This window comes from Microtus oregoni, unplaced genomic scaffold (assembly GCF_018167655.1).
Source record: "Microtus oregoni isolate MIOR12 unplaced genomic scaffold, Mior012 000048F_ref0000485, whole genome shotgun sequence".
Lineage (NCBI taxonomy): Eukaryota > Metazoa > Chordata > Mammalia > Rodentia > Cricetidae > Microtus > Microtus oregoni.
In genome coordinates, this window is record NW_024543222.1 from 3,150,914 (window position 1) to 3,167,284 (window position 16,371).

Genomic DNA, 16,371 nt, shown 5'->3' on the forward strand with positions numbered 1-16,371 from the left:
CACCATGCCACCACGTCCTCCCATGTGAGCACTGTGCACACCACCCCACCACATCCTCCCACGTGAACACTGTGCATACTACCCCACCACGTCCTCCCACGTGAGCATTGTGCACACCACCCTACCACGTCCTCCCACGTGAGCACTGGGGTACATCATGCCATCATGTCCTCCCATGTGAGCACTGTGCACACCACCCCACCACGTCCTCCCACGTGAGCACTGTGCACACCACCCCACCACGTCCTCCCACGTGAGCACTGTGCACACCACCCCACCATGTCCTCCCACGTGAGCACTGTGCACACCACCCCACCACGTCCTCCCATGTGAGCACTGTGACACACCACCCCATCACACACACATTAAAAAGAAGTCATTTTTAAGTTAAAAAATGAGGTGTAGTTCAGTGGTAGACTGCTTGCCTAGTATTCATGAAGGCTTGCATTCCATCCCCCCTAACACATGCACATTCCCGTGAGTACACGTGCAATGCACTACACACACACATATACACACTCTCGCACACACCTACAGAGAGACACATATACATTTACAAGACAGACACACAAAGGACAAAGGACCCCAGAAGTGGACACAACCAAGAAAGACAATCAAGCTGCATCCTAGTACAGCCCTGCTCTTCTCCCCACCCCACCCCCCAAAAACCACGCCCACATTGCAGAACCTATGAATGGACGAGATCTCATTTGGAAAAAGATTTCTTTGCACATATAAACCATCTTTACACATCTTATCAAATCAGCCTGGCTCTTCCAGTCAAGCTTAAATCCAACTCAAAGAACCTTAGAGAAAGGGCAGGGACACGGGGGGGGGGGGGACAACAGGGTCACATGACACAAGCGGAGCCCCAAGTGATGCAGCTATAAGTCAAGGGGCCTCTTGACTCTACTGGAGCCATCTGAAGGATGTCCTGTGTGGGACGTCTGCCCTCCAGAGAGTGCATGCCTGTGTGTGTGTGTGTGTGTGTGTGTGTGGTCCATCAGTGCCTGTGTTCTTTGCTCAGTCCTGAAAGGCCAGGCCCCACCCATACCTGATGCCAAATGGTAAGAAGAGGGGTTTCTGGCCCGCCCTGCAGAGAGAGAAGCATGTGCAGAAGAATCTGAAGCTGTGGGAAGTCAGAGGCTGGTGGGCCCAGGACAGGGCGGGGATGTGTTGGCCACTCAAGGGGGCAGGGAGCATGGGGAGGGCCTGAGTCAGGCAGGAACAAGAAGCAGGTGAGCTGACCATGCCCTCTCAAGACTTGTCTTGGGACACTCAGAGTTCAGTGGCAGCTACACATGCATAATGGGGTTTTGTTGCAAGTAAATTTTGAAAACTGACTGTACTTTCTTTACATCTATAAAAGTAGTATCTATGAACAGTAAGAATCTACCAAAGCCAACAACACAGTGGTTTGGACCTGGAATTGACAGCAGTCCTGGGTCCCCTCAGAGAAGCCTCTTCCCTCTCCCCACACACTTTGTGCAAATTCACTTTTCTTTGCCCTGGACGCCACCGGGGAAAGTGGTGGTTGAGATCATGAGACCAGAAATGCTCCAGTCCCAGGAAGACCTTGCAGAGAGCTTCCTGAGTCCCCCACTTCCGCTGCCTTTGCCTCATTCTGACCTGTGGACCCACACCCCAGGGAAGCAAGGCCGTGGTCCCACCCTCCTCTCCCTACCTCGGAGAGCCATCTATAGCCCCTGCAAGAGCTTGTACCCAGAACTTTCCTGCGGAAAGATAAAGCAGACGATTTTATCTTGTTGCTTGGTCGGGCCCTACAGAAATGTTTGAAGGATCAGGCGTGCTGATGCAGAGGTTTGGAGTAGATGCCATAGGCCAGCTGATACCCCTCCCTCCATTCCTGCATTGACCAGCTGACACCCCCTCCACGTATTGACCTCTGGCCTCTCCCAACACTCTCTTGGGACCCACTGCTGAAGAGAGACAGTCCGACAGCATTCCATCAAGATGAGTATTGGCCAACATGCTCCTCCCCACAGGAGCTGAGAAGATGAGCCCTCGCTGAGAACACTGACAGTTTCCTCTCTGCCCAGCTCTTCAGGGCCCCATGAAAAGGTGATTTGAGCGCCCTGGATGAGGGACACGAGGACCCTGTCACCAAGCCATTCCTCCCATGCTCTAGCTGGATGGAAGTGAGCCCTGGACAGTGGGAACTGTCATGCAGGATGACAGCTGAGGGGTGGCAGGCTATACCGTGAAGTTGAGTTTGTCCGTCCTCAAGTCCCTTCTCCTGCCAGAGGGACCGGGAAGAGCATCATCGTATCTGTAGTTCTGAGTGTGTGCCGCTGCCTTTGCTTCTGGATAAGAGGCCAAGACCTCAGCTCCCAACGGCAGCTGACGCCCAGGAGTGGTGAGTGGCTGCTCAGAGCACCTTAGGGTGAAGAGCGAATGGTTTCAAACCGCTCTAGAACGGGCTTCAGATGGAAAGTGAGAGAGCACTGACCCAGGGCATCATCTCCTTCCCGTTTGGATCCTAATGGCTCTGCAGAAGAGGACCTAAGAGCGGGTGGCTGGGCAGGAGTGCTGTGAGATGCTGTCTACTGGACAGGATGTGGCTGCACTCATGAGCTCAGGGGCAGCTCTGCTGACCTGTGCATGGCTAGTTGTCAGTGTTCCATTATGGGTGGAGAAGCTCACAGGGCCCCACCCTCCTCAGGAGTTAATGGTTGTGGAGAATGGGGAGGGTCAGGGAGGGGGAGCGCGTTTCTTCAATGGAAAGTTGCTCCGGCTCCAGTAAATGACTCATAACTCATGCTCACGCAGGCAACTCTAAACTCGGGTTTCTCTCTCTCTCTCTCTCTCTCTCTCTCTCTCTCTCATACAGACACACACTCAGACGCTCATACACACATACAGGCACACACATACCACACACTCACACATGCACACACGCACATGTTCACGTATGCACACACAGAGAAATACACAAGCACATGGAGAAGTGAAGAGGGGCTTTGTTGGGAAGAGGCAGCTCAGCAAGCAGGAGAAAGATGAGAGTATAATGGAGGAGAGTGACCAGAATACATAGATAATACATTATATACACATATGAAACTCTCAAAGAATTTTTTTTTTTGAGGAAGGGTCTCACTATGCATTTCTGGCTAACTTGAAATTTCCTATTCAGACCAAACTAACCTTGAACTCAGAGATCTGCCATCCTCTGACTCCCAAGTGCTGGATGGAATTAAAGGTGTGTGCCACCACGCCCAACAATACCAAACAGAAGAAGAATGGAAGGAGTAAGGGGAGAAGAAGGTGATGACTGGGGAGTGTGGCTCAGTGGCAGCGTGCCCATTTAGCCTACACCAGGCCCTGGATTCAACCCCCAGCACCCCACTACTTCACAAACCCAAATCCCAGCCCACACACAGAGGCTGGGCAGAGCCTCTCACAGGGAGAAAGAATCTTAGATTCTGGGAGAACTAGGCTGACCCTTGCCAGCCTGGAGCGGGTGCTCAGTGTGTTACAGAGATAGGTGAGTCTGGGTACCCACCTCTCACTTGCCAGCCTGGAGTGGGTGTTCAGTGTGTTACAGAGATAGGTGAGTCTGGGTACCCACCCCTCACTTGCCAGCCTGGAGCGGGTGCTCAGTGTGTTACAGAGATAGGTGAGTCTGGGTACCCACCTCTCACTTGCACTTCCCACTGTGTGCTCCAAGGGGAACAGAAACTGTAAAGCCAGACAGCTGGCAAGGGATCCCACCCACCTGCAAAGCACCTCTGAGGCCTTCCCCTCCCGTTCCTTAGCAACAAGCACCACCTGCTGAGGCCAGCCAAGATCTTGGTGCACCCTTTCCAGAGGACCCATCACCTGCCTCCCCTCACCTACCCCCCCCCCCTTCCAGCCTGCCCCTGAGCTTCCGGGAATGGAAAGGCATTGGGAGCAGTAGGATCAGGGTCCCTGGAGAGAGCCACCCTGGTCAGGGTGAAGGGGTCTAGGTCTCTTTACAGACTGGGTCTCACCAGAGCCAAGGACACCAGGGATGCCACCCAAACACACACACACACACACACACACACACACACACACACACTACATTTTCCCTCTCACACACCGGCTTCAGGACAGTCTCCCCTGAGCCATGACACAGGCCCCTTTTCCCTAAGGACAACCTATAAACTCAGGGATTCACATCAGGACATCAGAACACAGGCCATGGGACAAGTGTCATCCCGAAGACCTAAGACTTGGAAATGGACGTCCATGAGCAGCTTCCTTCACGCCGCCAAGTTGAGGTTTGGTTTGTGTTTCGATTTACTATGCATTTTCAACACCTCTTCCATCCCAGGCCTTGAGTTTATTTTCATTCTGGGGCAAACCGACAAAAATGGATCGCAAGAGTCGGTTGCCCTCTGCAGGGCATGGAAGGATATGCAACCAACCTCTGCAGCAAGAACTGGTTGGAAGGTGCCTGAGCCAATCGAGACTCAAGAGCTGGAGAGCCAGGGCTGAGGCTTTCCCCCCAGGCATTTGGAAGAAATTCGGTTCTCTTTGGTTTGGTTTGGAGTATTCCAGACTGGCTTCGGATCCTGCCTGACTCCTGAATGCTGGAACTACAATCTTGAGCCACCAAGCCCGGTTTTATATAGCCACAGAGCACTGGAGCGCGTACCCAGGATTCCTAAGACCCTGAGTCCACTATGGCCCCCAAAAGGGGGTGAGTGCATATGTGTGAGTTCAGGACACATGCGAACACAGAGCCACCGTGTGGATCTGTGATTGCTGTGCCAGCTCACTACAAAACAACACAAAATACCCAGGGTGGGGGTTGCTTCTCTGTAATCCCAGCACTCCCAAGACTGAGCCAGGAACCCTGCTGAGAGTCAAGACTACATCAGACTACACAGAGCTCCAGGCCAGGCAGAACCATAGAGCAACAACATGTCTAAAAGATTACATACATTCTTTCATTTCCATGGTCCAGGTATCCAGGGTAGGCCCCACAGAGCTAAAACCAAGGAGCAGGCTTGCTCCTGGTGGCTCAGGGAAGCTCTCTAGGCCTTGGTTTGTGGTTCCTTCATCTTCAAAGCCAGAGGTGCTCGCTTTTAGTCCTCTGTCTTCGCTCTACCGCTCTCTGATCTTTGCAATTGACATAGAATTTTCTCTGACTCTGACCTACTTTCTCCTTTTTATAAAGACCTTAGGAGGCTGGGGCTGGGCTGGGGCTGGGCTGGGGCTGGGCTAGGGCTGGGGCAGGGGCAGGCAGGGACTGGGTTGGGTTGGGCTGAGCTGGGCTGTGCTGGGGCTAGGACTGGATTGGGCTGGACTGGGCTGGGGCAGACTGAGGTTGTGCTGGGGCTGGGCTGGGACTAGGCTGGGGCTAGGCTGGGGCTGGGCTGGGGCAAGGACTGGGCTGCGCTGGGCTGCGCTGGGGCTAGGACTGGATTGGGCTGGACTGGGCTGGGGCAGACTGAGGTTGTGCTGGGGCTCTGCTGGGGCTGGGCTGGGGCTAGGCTGGGGCTAGGACTGGGCTGTGCTGGGCTGCGCTGGGCTGTGCTGGGGCTGGGTTGGGCTCTGTAGGTAGCATCCTAGCATGCATGAAGCATTACAGTCAACCCCAGCAGCGCATAAACCAGGCCTGCTGGAACATGCCCATAATTCCAGCACTTGGGAAATGGAGGCAGGAGGATCAGAAGTTCAGTGTCCTCTGAAGGCTATAAAGAGAATTCAAGGGCTGGAGAGATGGCTCAGTGGTTAAGAGCATTGCCTGCTCTTCCAAAGGTCCTGAGTTCAATTCCCAGCAACCACATGGTGGCTCACAACCATCTGTAAGGACGTCTGGCGCCCTCATCTGGCCTTCAGGCATATAGACAGAATATTGTATACATAATAAATAAAAATTAAAAAAAAAAGAAAAGAAAAGAGAATTCAAGGCTAACCTGGGCTACCTGAGACCCTGTCTCAAAAAAAAAATAACCCACCAAAAAAAAAAAAAACAAAGTCAAGTGTGGTAGTGTATGTCTTTAATCTAAGAACTCAGGAGGAATTTTGTGTGATGTTTTCTTCTTTGGACTTTTTTGGGGGGCCACCACCCAGCTCCTAAATAAATCATACACAGAGGCTTATTCTTAGTTATGAATGCCTGGCCTTAGCTTGCCTTGTTTCTTGCCAGCTTTTCTTAAATTAACTGGTCTACCTTTTGCCTCTGGGCTTTTACCTTTCTCTTACTTCTATATATTTTATTTTCAGTCCTACTCCATGGCTGGCTGGGTGGCTGGGTGCCGAGTGGCGGGGTGGCTGGGTGGCTGGGTGGCGGGGTGGCTGGGTGGCTGGCCCCTAACATCCTCCTCTCCTTGTTCTCTCCTTGCTCCACCTTCCTCGTTTCTCCTATTTATCCTCTCTGCCTGCCAACTCCACCTCTTCTTGCTCCTGCCTCGCTATTGACTGTTCAGCTCTTTATTAGGACCATCAGGTGTTATAGACGGGCAAAGGATCACAGCTTCACAGAGTTAAACAAATGCAACATAAACAAAAGTCACACACATTAAAATAATATTCTACAACCTTAAGATAATATTCTAGCCAGGCGGTGGTGGTGCACACCTTTAATCCCAGCACTTGGGAGGCAGAGGCAGGTGGATCTCTGTGAGTTTGAGACCAGCCTGGTCTACAAGAGCTAGTGCCAGGACAGACTCCAAAGCCACAGAGAAACCCTGTCTCGAAAAACCAAAAAAAAAAAAAAAAAAAAAAAAAGATAATATTCTACAGGGAGCTGGAGAGATGGCTCAGAGGTTAAGAGCACTGGCTGCTCTCCCAGAATTCCTGAGTTCAATTCCCAGTATCCACATGGTGGCTCACAACCATCTGTAATGAGATTTGGTGCCTTCCTCTGGCAGGCAGGTGCACATGCAAGCAGAACGCTGTATACATAATAAATAAATGAATCTTAAAAAAAGATAATATTCTACAAGAGAAGAGTTAAAGGCCAGCCTGGTCTACAAAGCAAGTTCCAGGTCAAACAGAGATGTATAGTAAGAACCTATCTTTTAAAAAAAAAAAGTGGGGAGCAGTCTTGAGTGATGGCTCACCAGTTAAGAGCACTTGTTGATCTTGCAGGGGACCGGCGTTCAGTTCAAAATACATACATGGTGGCTCATAACTCCAGTTCCAGGGGATCATCTTACCTCTGCAGGCAATGGATACACATGGCGCACCTACAAACTCATATACATAAACTAAATGCATCTGACAACACTAAAATTTCAAGCAAGGTGGTGGTGGCACATGCCTATAGTAACTAGGGAGGCAGAGGCAGGCGGATCTCTGAGTTCCAGGCTAGCCTGGTCTACAGAGTGAGTTCCGGGACAGCCGGGGCTAAGCACAGAGAAACCCTGAAAACAAAACAAAAACAACAAGGTGGACGACAACACTTAAATGACACCCAAGGTTAACCTTTGGCCTCCACCTGCACACGCGCCTGCACATACATACACACACACAGAGAAACAGAGAGAGAGACAGAGAGACACAGAGAGAGAGAGAGAGAGAGAGAGAGAAAGAGAAAGAGATCCAATTCCCAATGTCAAGCATACTTTATAGACTTTAGAGTTCTAGATTGATCCTTGACAAAGAAGCAGGGTCTGGGCCCAGGGTCTGGACCAGGAGTTGTGCTGTGCTCCCGAGTCCTCAGGCCACAGGCCCACTGGAAACACAGGACAGATGACAGCAGTACTGGCGTCCAGACTCCATGTGCATCGCCACTGCCCACGAGACACTCTGGTCTCTCTGATTCCCACTTCCCCATCTCCTACAAGTGGCTCAGCCAAAAGCCCCACGCTTCGCTCCCCATACCCTCCCATCGCTACCTCCCCAACACCTGTGACGGCGGCCTTTTCTGCTCAGTTTAAGTGTTAAGGGTTCGTCACTGCCTTGAAATATTTTTAACCTTGTTCTTCTTCTAATGAAATGAAAGCTACTCGGTGGCACAAGTCATTTTTTATCTCTTCAGCTCTGGAGACATGGTGAGATGCAGGGAGACCTTTCTGTGGCGGGCTCTGTCATCTCGTCTCCAGGCAGAAGTGGTGGTTGTTAGGTTGGGAATGTAGGCCCCACTCCCTCGCATCAATCCCAGCCCCCAGGCCTGGTCTGGACTTCAAATCCCAGCAGGCCAGGTCCTGACCTCTCTCTGGGGGTGGGGTCAGGACCATTCCCCAGGGTACTTAAGTGATCCCCCCCCCCAAAGAAAAACACATGGTCTCTCTTTCTCCCTCCCGGGGGTCGCATTCCTGTGCGGTTTACCCCTGGGGCCACCCGAGAGTGCAGATCTCCCATTAAACCTGGATATTTTTTAATTTGGATTGTTTTGATTTGGCTTGATTGGGAATTTTTTTGCGTCATCAGAGAGCTCGCTTAGGAAATATTCCTAACACTTGGAGGTTCCCACCGAGCAGGGAAGGCCCTTTCCACGTGGCAGGCCCATGTGTTGAAAGGCCCCGAGTCTACAATTCGAGCTCTCTACGCCACGCTTAAAACCGGCTTCTGGGCTACAGCGGCTGCGTCTTGGTGAGTCCCTTTTCTTGTCTATGCTATAGGGTTTGGGGGGACCCATTCCTACTTATTTTTGTCGTTTTCGGATTTCCATTGAAGTCGTGAGCTCACGCTGGGAATTCGAGTCAGGTTGAGGTCAATCCTGTGGGATCAGGGTTGGCTGAGGCGGAGATCTGTTTGTATCAGGACGCCGAGCATTCAATCTCCGCAACCCCTGTCTGAAACTCCATTCCCACATACATCTTCTGGCCTGAGGGCACCAGACATGCAAAGGCAACACACACGCACACACACACACACACACACACAAAATCATACAAAAATAAATCAAAGCCAGGCCTGGTGGTGCCCACTTGCCATCTGGGAAGGCAGAGAGAGACAGACAGACCCTGGCTCACTGGTCAGCAAGCATGGAGTAACTGTCAAGCTTCAGGCCTATAGGATACCCTGTCCCAAAACCACAAAACAACAACAACCAGTCAACTGACTAACTGACCAAAGAAGCTAAAACACAAGACACTTAATTCTACAAAATAATGGGATGGGCCCAAATGCCCCTAAATAAAGACGTAGCCAGAGCCCAAAGGATGTCCTTCAAGCTAAATCTGACCTGATTGCAAATGAACTATCTCTTGTAAACTTGTGCGTGCGTGTGCCCTGCAGAAGTAAGCCCTGGTACAGTTCACTGCAAGAGCAGGGCCAGGCCCTACAATAACAGAGATCCTGTGTCTTAGTTAGGGTTCCTCCTGCTCTGAAGGGACACCAAGACCACGGCAACTTTTTTTTTTCAAGATTTATTTATTTATGTATACAGTATTCTGCCTGCATACATGCTTGCAGGCCAGAAGAGGGCGCCAGATCTCATTACTGATGGTTGTGAACCACCATGTGGTTGCTGGGAATTGAACTCAGGACCTTTGGAAGATCAGGCAGTGCTCTTAACCACTGAGCCATCTCTCCAGCCCCCTCCCCTCCCATTGGCAACTCTTAAAAAGGAAAATATTTCATTGAGGTGGCAGCTTCTAGTTCAGAGGTTCAGTCCGTTTTCATTATGGTGGGAAGCATGGCGGTATGCAGGCAGACATGGTGCTGGCTACATCTTGATCAGAAGGCAACAGGAAGTGGAATGTGACACCGGGTGGCATCTTGAGCATAGGAAACCTCAAAGTCCACCCCCACAGTGACACACTTCCTCCAACAAGGCCACACCCACTCCAACAAAGCCACACCTCCTAATGGTGACACTCCCTATAAGCTTATGAAGGCCAATTACAGTCAACCTACTGTAGAAGGAGGGGCTGCTTTTTCTTCCCGGCTGTCCAGAACCAAAATAACCACACACAAGCTATATTATTTAAATCACTGCTTGGCCCATTAGCTCTAGATTCTTATTGGCTAACTCTTACATTTTAATTTAACCCATCTCCACTAATCTGTGCATCACCACAAGGTCGCAGCCTACCAGCAAAGTTTCAGCACCTCTGTCTCCTGCAGCGGCTCCATGGCTTCTCTCTGACCCCTCCTTCTTTCTCCCAGCATTCACTTTAGTTCCCCTCCACACCCTTCTACCTCTATTCCCAGCTCAGGCCCAAGACAGTTTCTTTATTAATCAATGGTAATCACAGCATACAGAGGGGAATCCCACATCAACCTACCACACCTGGCGAACCTCTCCTAACAACCCACGTTTTGACAGTTGAATTTTCTTTCCTTTCTTTCTTTCTTTCTTTCTTTCTTTCTTTCTTTGTTTTTTGTTTTTTGACAGTTAAATTTTCAACCTGACTGAATAAACACCCCAGGCATTTTTTCTTCAGTGAGACACCACTCTGGGGGTGTTCAGTGAAGACACTTGGGAAGATGAGCTGAGTGTGGCAGCCCAGTCCCATGGGCAGGGGACTGGACTAGATGGGGAAAGAGGAAAAGCCAGGAGAATGTGTGGGTTTTCATTGCCTTCTGAGCCACCTGGATGTGAGCAAGTAGTTTGATACTCCTGTTACCATACCAGGAGTGCATCCCAACTACATGATTCACTGCCCCCTAACACTCACTGTGTGTGCCCCAAAATGAACCCTCGCTCCCTTGAGGTATTTGGTCACAGCAACGAGAAACCAAGTGGAAACACTTGCTGCCTGTATTTCATATGCACACATGGGGGTGTCCAGTTTTAACTCAATATGCTCCCACCCATCCACAGTAAGTCATGCAGACTTGGCTTTCAGCTGGTGTGTGACAACTGTCCCAGCAAAGCCCTTTCAAATGCAAAACCCGGAGAACTAATCCAATAAAAAAAAAAAGAAAAAGCCAATCAAGCTCAGAATGTAAACAAAAAAGACTGAAGGATGAGGCGGGAGCTGCTGCTGTTTTCTGGAGGCAAGCAGACCTTTGAATCGTAATGAAGACTAAACAAGAAAGGCACAGATGAGCCTCGTCAGCGTTAGCCTTCCAGATTGCGATCGGCTCTCTAAATTCCCTGGCTCGGTTCAAACAGAACTGGGCAGAACTACTTCTGACAAGGGCATCAGGCTTTCCAGACTTCAACCAGCTCAGAAAAGAACAGGAAGCCTGGCTGGCAGCACCAGATGCCAGGGGAGGTGTGTAGCCCCTCTTCACACCATCTGCAGGGAAACTGAGGAGGGTGGAGTGGGCCAGCAGCTGGAGCACGGCTTCGCCACATACTTCCCATGTTAAAAGGGCCGGCGGGGAGGGAGGCTGGAGAGAACCTCAGTGCCTAAGAGGCAAAGAGCACTTGCTGTTCTTCCAAAGTCCCCGAGTTCAATCCTCAGCACCCACGTGACTGGCTCACAAAGAGGATCTGATGCCACCTTCTGACCTCAGCGGGTTCTTGAACACACATTCACACACACACAAGTTAAAACGTAAAAAATAAAATTTAGGGGCCAGTGAGATGATGGCTCAGTAGGTGAACAGTGCCTGCTGCTGAGCTGGAGGACCTGAGTGGGAACCCTGGGTCCCACAGAGTAGGAGCAAAGCAATTCCTGCAAGTTGTTCTAGGACCCGCAGCCATGCACTGTGGTGCCTCTTCCACCACACACATAAGTAAACTAGTTTAATTTAACTTAGTACTCCCGGCTAGGGGTATTGTTCAGTAGTACTTTTTTTTTTTAAAAAAAAAAGCATGCCAAAGGTCTTTGATTTCATCCTAGTATTAAGAACAATACCGTGATTAACACACACACACACACAGACAGACACACACACACACATATATTTTGTTGTTTTTTGAGGCATGGTTTCTCTGTAGCTTTGGAGCCTATCCTGGAACTAGCTCTTGTAGACCAGGTTGGCCTCAAACTCACAGAGATCCACCTGCCTCTGCCACCTGAGTGCTGGGATTAAAGATATTTCTAAGAGATGTGTTTCAATATTTATTTTCTGCTTTGTTTTGTAGACGGGGTTTCTCTATATAGCTCTGGCTGTCCTGGAACTTGCTCTGTAGACCAGGCTGACCTTGAACTCAGAAATCTCTCTCTCTCTCTCTCTCTCTCTCTCTCTCTCTCTCTCTCGTGCTTGGATTAAAGGTGTGTGCCTCCAAGCCTGATTTTATTTATTTTAAGGATTTAATTTTTATTTATTTTGTGTTACATGAGTATATGCAGGTGTGGTTTGAATAAGAATGACCCTCATAAACTTATAGATCTGAATGCACTATGAAGAGGTGTGGTCTTAGCCTTGTGGGAGGAAGTGAGGGTTTGAGGTTTCAAGGGCTCATATCTCTTCTTGCTGCCTCCGGATCCAGACACAGAACTCTCAAGCTCCCTCTCCCTCTCTACCACCACGGCTGCCTGTGTGCCGCCATGTTTCCTGCCACAATGGTAATGGACTGAACCTCTGAACTGTAAGCCAGCCCTGAGTAAATGTTTTCCTTTATAAGAGTTGCCATGCTCATGGTGTCTCTTCACAGCAACAGAACACTGACTGAGACAGAAAGCCAGAAGACAGCATTTCATCCTCTGGTGCAGGAGTGGCTGGTCATTGTGAGCTGCCTGTGTGGATGCTGAGAACCGAACCTGGGTCCTCTGGAAGAGCAGCAAGCACTCCTGCTGGAATATATCTCTGACCCCTGACTTTTTTGTTTGCTTAAAACAAAACAAAACAAATCCAGAATTGTCTACTTACTTTGCATGCCTCAATAAAAAAGCCACAGCAATTAATGTTCCCAGGAGTCTCTGTGGTCCAGACAAGCCTGGACCTCATTACTATAGTTCAATTCCCCTGCCTCAGCCTCCCGAGCACTGGGGTTTACAGGCACGAGCCACCTTAGCTGGCTAATATTTTTTAACCAGGCTCCAGAATCCTCATCAATCATCACCTCACTATTGATCAACCAGCCCAGGCCCTGGCTGTCCTGGAACTTGCTATGTAGACTGGGCTGGCCTCCAACTCATAGAGATCCACCAGCCTGTTTCCTGAGTGATGAAGTTAAAGGCATTCATCACCATGTCCAGCTGAGGCAGTTTTTAAATACAATGGTGGAAACATGAGATGGGGTGGGTTAAAGCAAAACCAAACACTCCATTACAGACTTCAGATGCTTCTGAACTTTCAGTTGATGGGAGACAGGTTTCTGTATTTACCAAAGGATTTACTTGATGGTCATGGTCACAAAGATATTGGCTCACATACAGAGAAGGACAAAAAAAAAATGGCTAAGAGGCAAAAGGTGGCCCAAGATAATTGGGCTTTGGACCTTCAGCCCTCCCACTGTCTGTAGTCATAACGGTTCTCATCAGCCCATCAGCCTTGTTCAGTGAAGCTGTCCTTTCCAGAAACTTTTGTCCCCAGCAGCTGAGAGCAGCTCCATGTGCCCGGATTGACAGTGAAAACCATGTAGTTTATGCTAAATATATACCTGCCTTCCTTCTGGGAGTCTGGCAGGTGGCCAGGAGCTAGGCTGCTGCAGCCCTAGGATCAGACCCCAGCAAAACCCTTCTCTGCAGGGTCTGACTTAGTGGGCATGCCTGGTAGGCACACACCACACATGTATGTAGCCCAGAAGTGGTGATCCACACACGTGGCTGCAGACTCCGGGTTCTGTCCTTGCAATCTGGCAGTGGACATTTGACACTAGAATAAGCCTTAGCCGTGATGATGACCACATGCCCAGTCCTGTGAATCTTTCTGGCAGATGTCTCATTTCAGGGACAGTCCTTGGGTCCCCTTGGACACAAGCTCCATTCTCAGCCGTCATCGTCCTCTGAGCGGCTGCAAGACCGGAAAGCTGGGCCTGTTGAGATTCCATCACAGGAGGGGGTGAGGAGGTCACTGTGCCCTCAGCAGACTCCACCCACCTCCCCACACCTTGCAGACACTGTCCTAACTGTACAAGCCCTCAGGGTCTTGGGAGATACTAGAGCGTGCACTGGCTGGAAGGGCTGCTGAAGTGAGACCCCATTTGTCCTTACTGGGGACTCTTTGGTAGCACAGTCCCCTTTGGGCCATCCACATTCCTGTCAGCCAGCCCTCGCCAGTGCTCCGTAACTAAACCCAATAAATTCACTGCCTTTCCTAACTGGATTCTGGTGATCTTTTAATCTGCTCTGTTGCTGGTGTCCCATGTGGACTGAGTAGGCATGGAGAGATCAAAGGACAAGTTTAGGAGTGGGCAGTGGTGGCACACGCTTTTAATCCCAGCACTTGTGAGATCGAGGCAGGGGGATCTCTGTGAGTTCAAGGCCAGCCTGGTCTACAGAGCTAGTTCAGGACAGCCAGGGCTACACAGAGAAACCCTGTCTCTTAAAACTGTTAAACTTTAGGAGTCCATTCTCTCCTTCCACCATGTGAGTTCCTGTGCCTTTACATGCTTGAGTCATGTTGCCAACCTCCCGTGTTTCTATTTCACACACACACACACACACACACACACACTGTGTGCCTGGTGCCTTCAGAAGCCAGAAGAGGCTGTCAGATCTGGAATTGGAGCTATAGATGAAAGAAGCCATGTGAGCGCAGGAAATAGAACCTGGGTCCTGTGGAAGAATTGTCAGTGCTCTTAACTCCCCTTAGGAGAGGTGTCATGTGTTTTTATGGCCTGCTGGCCTCTGTGCTATCGGTCAGAGACCACACTAGATTCTAGGCCTCTTTTAGCTACAGAACCCACCCTTGTGATCACATGTACCTTGTAAACGAGTTTCTATGTGGTCATGTGGTCGTCTCTTAAGTTTTATTGTGCACCTGGAATTGGACCGATTGTTGCCTGGGAACCTGTCCCCAAATAGTACTGTGTTTTAAATACGCTGACAATGAACCGCCTGACAGACTCCCCAGAGTCGAGCCAGGCTGAACTCAATCTGCACTGGGTTTTCAACCTTATCTCGTTGCTTCCCTATATGACACCTGCAGGGCCCCCTCACAAGACATTATTTTTAACGATACTCATAAGCCTAAGCCTATCATCTTTTGTATCCACCGTGTTGTGTAATCCCCACCATCTATCTCCATGCCCTTTACTTTGCAATGCTGAAGCTATACTATTAACAGTCTCCGCGGCTCCACCTCCTGGAGCCCACCATTCTATCGTCTCTCTAAGCTCTGACTGCTAGGCACCTCATGTAAGCAGAGCTATACAGTAATTAACTTTCTGCCAGCTGGCTTATTTCACTCAATACAGTACCGTCTAGGTTTATCCATGTTGTAGGATGTATCACACCTGATTCTCTTTTAAAGGATGAATACTATTCCACTCTACGGCATAAATCACATTTTGTGTTTGTTTTGTTTTTTTTTTTTTTTTTTTTTTTTTTTTTTGGACAGGGTCTCACCATATTGTTTCAGATGGCCTGGAATTCCCTGTGCTGGCTTTGAACTGCCACAGCTGTCAGGAAGCAGACCACAAGTTAGGTTCCCAACCTTCATGTCCTTTCCCTGTTGACAGCTGACATCACCTAGAATCCTACAAGCAGTGGTAAGATATGGCTTCCTTCTATGAAGACACCCAGTGTTAGGGGCAGGCTGCTCGGCCACCTTCTACCCACACAGCCGCATGGTCTGTCCTCAGCAACAGCCTGGGGAGACGCAAGCTCGGGAAGGCAGAACTGGTTTCTCTTCATACGAAAGCTTTGGGGTGACAGTCGCCCATCAACCCTGGTGTTCACGGCCTGTATGACCCTGTCCTCTCCTGCAAGCTGGAAACAGTGACCAGTATCTCAGCAGAAGGCAGAAGTGACAGGATGACATTTTCATGAGAAAGGACCAGGGCTTCTGTCTTGCCTTCGCTGTCTGTGGCTTTGCTTGCTTGCTTTGGTGAACACAGCTGCCCTGTTGAGTCGTCCCAGGACAGCCCCTTGTGACAAGAGACAGAGCATGGTTTTCAGCCAGTTCCTGCCCACAAGCGGTGCTGGCTGAGAAAAGGCAAGGGGTTCTGTAATTATGGGGCTGTAGGGACGGCTCGGGGTGCGGTGGTTTGAATGAGAATACTCCCCCCATAGGCTCGCATATCTGAATGCTTGGCTTCCCCAGTTGGTGGAACTGTTTGGGAAGGATTAGCAGGAGTAGCCTTGTTGGAGATGTGTTACTGGGAATAGCTTTGTGGTTTCAAAAGCCCAAGCCAGGGGCTGGAGAGGTAGCCCAGGGGTTAAGAGCACCAGCTGCTCTTCTAGAAGTTCTGAGTTCAATTCCTGGTACAACTGATGCCCTCTTCTGGTGTGTGTATATATAAACAAAACATCTACATGCATAAAATACATAAATACATCTCTAAAGCCCGACCCATTCCCAGTCAGCTCTCTTTGCCTCCTGCTTGTGAATCAAATGTAAGTGCTCAGTCACTGCTCTATGCCTGCCCCCCCCCCCCCCATGATGGCTAGGGACTCACCATCTGGAACTTTATGCCCCAAT